The sequence below is a fragment of the Sebastes umbrosus genome, chromosome 1 (assembly GCF_015220745.1).
Source record: "Sebastes umbrosus isolate fSebUmb1 chromosome 1, fSebUmb1.pri, whole genome shotgun sequence".
Taxonomy (NCBI): domain Eukaryota; kingdom Metazoa; phylum Chordata; class Actinopteri; order Perciformes; family Sebastidae; genus Sebastes; species Sebastes umbrosus.
In genome coordinates this window covers 23,961,355-23,967,354 of record NC_051269.1, presented here as the reverse complement: position 1 = coordinate 23,967,354, position 6,000 = coordinate 23,961,355, and the positions used below count along the sequence as shown (strand labels likewise).

Here is a 6,000-nt window from a genome sequence, read left to right as displayed (position 1 = left end):
CCATCAGATGACCCCCGCGTCGGCCGGCTCCGACGCCCTCCTGCAAAGCGCTCTACCAGGATGTTGCTCCAGCCTTGGACCACATAACCTGAGACCGGCTCTATGCCAAAACGCTCAATATAACAGTTTTACTTCTTCATCTTATTCATGAGTGGTGAACTGTCTTCTTCTTGAACTACAAAAAAATATTTTTAAGGTGAATAATATATTCAACAGACCATGATGCAGCGGGCTATTATACAATTCTTACAGATGCAAAAATGTATTCACAGTGCTCATTTTTCCCTCATCCCACTGTTTTAAAATGCTTTTTTTGCATATGGCATCAACATTTTGAAGGCAGGAGCTTCAATGTGGTCTACTCAGTTTATACAACCAATCCTTTAACTTATCTGTCACACAACCCCAGTGTCCTACAGCAATCTTCTGTTGTCATAAAAATCCTTTTTTTTTTTTAAATTGAGGATAAAGTGGTCAATTGTCCAATTTTGGCTTTTTCGTTTTTGACATTTAACAATACATTTTCAATTATGTGACTCAGCCACAGAGTCATGGAACATTTTTTTCCTACACAATAGGGCCAATGTCTGCTGTCAGTTATAATAACACTCTCAAAGATGGGACAAAATACCAACAATTTTCAGGATATGTTTCACCTCTCTTCCCCCTCAATCATATCCCTCTCTCCCCTACCACTCCACGACGGTTCAATGGGTGCTTTATTCTGTACATTGTCAAAGCTAACTACATATCTTCCATCCCTACTTGCTTCAAAAAATATCCGCTCTACGTGTACCTCTCCACTTGGCTCTGCTTTCCTTTTACCTTTTTCTCTTTCATATAGGATCATTGAGTAGTAACAGAGTCAGTTCACTGTGGTTCTTACACTCCTATGTGTTTGATCTAAGAGGAATTAAATAAACGTAAATTAAATGAAACAACTTTAATGAGTTTCACATTTCACTCATTCCGAAATGAGACATGCATTACTTAGAAGTGACACCTACGCTCGTCTAGTACAAACGATGTGATAACAGAATAAAGCTGAATCAAATTAAAGCAGTTTTCATATGGACAGTCAGCCACTTAAAGGGATAGTTTGGGTGTTTTGAAGTGGGGTTGTATGAGGTACTTATCCATAATAGGTGTATTACTTACAGTAGATGACAGTCGGTGTGCTCCCAGCGTGGAGAAACAGACAGGAGTACCGACACCGGAGCAAAGCAATACAGTGCTGTGGAACGGCGCTGGCAAAAAAACTTATTTTAGCCACCTAAAAGAAAGGCTCACCTAAAAAAAAAAATGTGATATCCGTTTAAGTGTACGCTATATTTTGAATATTTGCACCAGTTTATCTTGCCATAAGACAGCCCTTTCCTCCTCCTATCCGACAGGGAACTGAAAGTTCAGAACTCAAACCACGAGCAGCTCTCTTCCCCCAGGAAACAAACATTTGGTGAAGCTGTATTGTTGTCTGGGAGTAATCAGTGGGGCTTTTACACGCTGCACAGTGCCAGAAACAGGTTGAGATAAGGAAAAGGAAAAAAAGGTGTGAACATTTATCATAAATTGGCAGAAATACGGGAGAATGGTGACCCTGGGGGGAAACTAGGAGAGGGCAAAACGGGAGTCTCCCAGGAAAATCTGGAGGGTTGGAGATACGTTTCACTTTCAGTTCAGTTTACCATAGGAAAATATTTTAAATATAGCGTACACTTAAACGGACATACAATTTTTTAGGTGAGCCTTTCTTTTAGGTGGCTAAAATAAGTTTTTCTGCAATCCCCGTCCACAGCACTGTATTGCTTTGCTGCAGTGTCGGTGCTCCTGTCTGTTTCTCCGAGCTTCGGGCACGCCAACCGCTATCTACTGTAAATAATACATCTACTATGGATAAGTACCTCGTAAAACCCCACTTCAAAACACTGAACTATCCCTTTAAGTCTGTAGCAAGGATACACAAGAATAGCATCTGTGCAGAAGAAAAAAATAGAAGAAGTAGAATACCCTTAAAACAGTCAAGCTGTTTTAATGGCTCAGACAGACAAAGGGAAATGTTTTCTATTCAATAATGCAGTGCTTCAGTGGTTCAATTCCCAGCTTCTCTTAACAGCATGTTGAAGTGTCCTTGAGCCAGACACAGAGCCCCAAATTGCTCCTGATGAGCACCTCTGCTTCCATGGTGTATGAATCTGTGTTTGTGTGCGTGGGTCAATGTGCTGCAGTGTGAAGTGCTTTGCAGGGCTCTTGGGATAAAGGCGCTATATAAATGCAGTCCATTAACCATTTACCATCACCCTACTTCACACTCACACTATTACATATTGCATATTCACACATCTCCACCTTCACCAGAACAATTGCATGTTAAGTGCCTTGCTTGTCGGCACATTCACGGTAACTGTTGGTGGAGGGATGAGTGTTTTCCATTCACTGTTCATGACCACGTCTGGGACCTGGGCCAGTGACCTTCAAGTCAAAGCAGGTCTGAGGCTTGGCCCATGGAGGGAAATCAATGTGGATAGCATCATGAGCTATATATGAGGACCAACAACTTGTTAAAGAATAGTCGCCAAGAAAAAATGTTGGCATTGCACGTTTCTGCAAACCACAAACACGCTGAAGGTGGACGTTTTTACAGTTGGTCAGAAAAAATGATGTAGTACAATGAAACAAAGTTACGTGGTGTAATAACAAGTATACAACTGATAAAGTCCACTAAGGGGTAGTTTTGTTGCCTAAACCCAACCAATTGTTTCACACATTAACGCTGCAGAAAATATGAAAAAAAGTTTTTATTTCGAACTTTTTTTTCCACAGATTATCTGTCTCATGCACTACTGTGAGGATATAGTGACCATTTTATAAAAATAACTTTTATCATATTTGCTCAAAGTTATCGTATGCAGCTTTAACCATGTGAAACAATTGGTTGAGTTGAGGCAAAAAAAGTACTTGGTTAGGTTACCATGTGGCATTGTGCGCTTCTGAAAATACAAGGCTGATATGAAACGTATTTATGAAATATATATTTTGGTTCAGAAACGTCAACATTCAAGGCGACTGGGTTGCAAAATTCAGTGTGTTAAAGAGCTTGTGGCCACCAACATGAGGTTGCACTTCAGTCTGTAGAGGTGAACATGAATCCCTCTCGCACAGAAAGACCAGAAAGCCATTACAAGACAAAAAAAAAACATGAAGCTTTTACCACGGACAAAGAATGATTTTATGAATGCATAGAACACTTAGTTGAGCTTTTATATCCACTCAAGCCTTATTTCACACAGTGCTAAAATGTATGAGCACATATAAAACCACTCCAGGTGCTGTCACTGTGTCCATAAAGTCAATATGAGCAAAGATACGCTCAGTGAGGCAAATAAATAAGGCTTTTACCTTACAGAGATACACATTTGATTGTTTTGGTGACACAAAATGGGAAAAAGCAACTCTTTTCATTTGTCAATATTTGGAGAAGCATTCATATGAAAAAATTTGCAAAAAATATTAGTTGAATCACTTTTATTTTTGTTAGTTAAATGCCAAATATGATGGTTTTCATAATGAATGCAGCATTCCTTCAGAGCCGTATCAGTCGAAATAATCGAACTTGGCAACCGATTTGATTGTTATCAGGCCATTAAATAAGTGTTATCAGTCACTATAAGTACCATCAATTTGGGTCAATAGGTGCCTACTACGCCTACTACATTGGAAAAGTGAAAATTAAACTTAAAAGCAACACATTCTAACATGTTGTAAAACTGAATGAAACATCACATTTTGATCACAAACGACAAAACAAAAAGGTTTAGGCAATAAAACTACAACTTATTAAGGTTTAGGCAAAAAAAACAGTTAAGTTTAGGCAATAAAACTACAACTTCTTTAGGTTTAGGCAAAAAAAACAGTTAAGTTTAGGCAATAAAACTACAACTTCTTTAGGTTTAGGCAAAAAAAAACACTTAAGTTTAAGTTTAGGGAAAAACATTGCGTTTGGGGTTAAAATAACTACGAACACAAAGACAACTACATACTGTTGGTTTCACATGGGATCCGGTCTCCTGGGTCTCCTGGGTGAAAACCCTGTGTTTTGTGTACCATCCATCATCCCCAACCTCAACCATTTATGGAGTTTCAAAAAGTCTGTACTACAGCGCCTGACTTCCACTTCTGCCCCTGTCATAAATACTACGGTCGCTAGAGGTCCCTGTCGTGTTTCTTTTATACCTTCTTTCGGTGATCTACCATGTGAATAGATGATAAAGCCTACTAGTGGGTGTAGTAGGCCCCTATTGACCCAACATCTATGGTGCTTATAGCAACCAGTAACGCCTATTTAATCGCCTGACAACAATCTAATTGGCTGAACCTGATCCTGTTTAGTTGTTGCACCAATGACAATATTGATTTAGTGAATTTCACTATCGCTTTGAATAAGAGAGCCAATGCTCTCCACTACACTGCAATGCACAGATATTGATAAAAAAAAAACCTGCATGATGATCATTCACACCCTGGATCAATGTCACCATCATAATTCCATCGGTGGAGGTATTGAGTAAACATATTGATTTATTTGCTCATGATTAGGGCTGCATGCCTTTAGAGACACTGTGGCCCCTGCACAGTGTGGAACTGAAGAGGCTGGGCTGCAAGAGGAGAGGGGCGTGATGGAAAGAGACAGGGTGAATTAAAGAAGGAAAAAGACAAAAAGGAAAAGAAGAGAGCAAATAGTGAATGAAAGAGAGGTAGAGAGGTGGAAGGGATTGAAAAAAAAGAAAAAGGGAGAGGGGGAAGGCAGATTTGGGGGTGGAGTAATTCAGAGAATGCAAGCCGCTGCCCACCTCTCTCTCTCTCTCTCTCTCTCTCTCTCTCTCTCTCTCTCTCTCCACTGCTCCTCCGGGTGGAAATTCATCCTTCAGGCTCAGTAGCGGACATTTGTGTTGAGGACCTCGGGAGTGCAGGACGTGTTCAGTCTTGAGGTCCAAACAGCAGCAGCAGCAGCAGGAGCAGCCTCTCCAGCCGTGTTAACTGGGTGTAGCAGCGGACACACACACTGCTGTAGCCATTCAAGTAGTGATTTTATTTACCGCTTACAAAAATGATGTGATTTTCTTCTTTCTTTTTTTTTTTTAATTCTTACCACTCAACTAATTTCTTTCTTTTTTTTTTTCTTTTTCTTTTTTTTTTTTTACAGGATTTTGTAATTCATATCCGGACACTATTCTGTATTTTGTAGGCAATATTATTTTGTATTTTTGAATAAGGCTTTATTCCCACCTTCCGCTGCGACTACTAGAGGCTAACTTTGGAGCACCGGAGAGACAGCCAGTCGAGAGGAGCGGGAGGAAGGAAGAGATTTGACACCGAGAGGCGGCGAGCCTATATTTGTCCGCTTGACTGTGTGTGAAAAGGAGGAAAACGGAGCTCCACTGTCGCCACCTCCTCCAACACCACCAGCCTCCTTTTCTTCCCACCGTACGGAGGAAGCAGCAGCAGCAGAAGGAGAAGGAGAAAGGGAAAGGGTAGAAGGAGGATTTAGCCTGAATTACGCCACGGGGGATATAAAACCTGGAGGAGATTTGACGGTCAGTTTCCTTTTCTTTTTAATCATACCTCTCTTTTTTGTGTCTGAATATGTGGCATGTTTAAGTGCTTGTCGGACATTCTAGAAGACACCGGCAGAGAAAGAATCCAGAACGTAGCACTGAACTATGTTCTATGTTCTATGTTAGCTACAGTTGTTGCAATAATGAATGTAGCGTTCTATGAGGTGCGTTTGATATGACATCCGGGTTCGCTCCGCGGGGTTTTTTGTAGAGATACACCGCCGCGGTTTTGCAGCGGCACAGCTCTGTCTGTGGTGGAGGATATTTTTAGGCTGTCGCTGTGTTATTAGCTGGCTTGCTGGGGCTACTTATCCCCTGCTACCGCTTTCACCAAGCGCTCTCCGCCCTGCTCCCTCCCTCCCTCTCTCCTCGCCTCCTTCCTTCCTTC

At 41.0% G+C, this 6,000-nt stretch overlaps 1 protein-coding gene across 2 annotated transcripts in view; it reads left to right on the top strand.

The window, feature by feature from the left end:
* The first annotated feature begins 4,496 nt into the window (after positions 1-4,496).
* Positions 4,497-6,000, top strand: part of dag1 (dystroglycan 1) — a 63,989-nt gene continuing 62,485 nt past the window's right edge. The window contains exons 1-2 of one of the 2 annotated variants that reach the window (XM_037788284.1): positions 4,497-5,076; positions 5,201-5,591. The gene's annotated coding sequence lies outside the window, so the exon portion shown is untranslated. Of the gene's footprint in view, positions 5,592-6,000 lie in introns of both variants that reach the window. The other variant, XM_037788225.1, reaches the window with a different exon arrangement.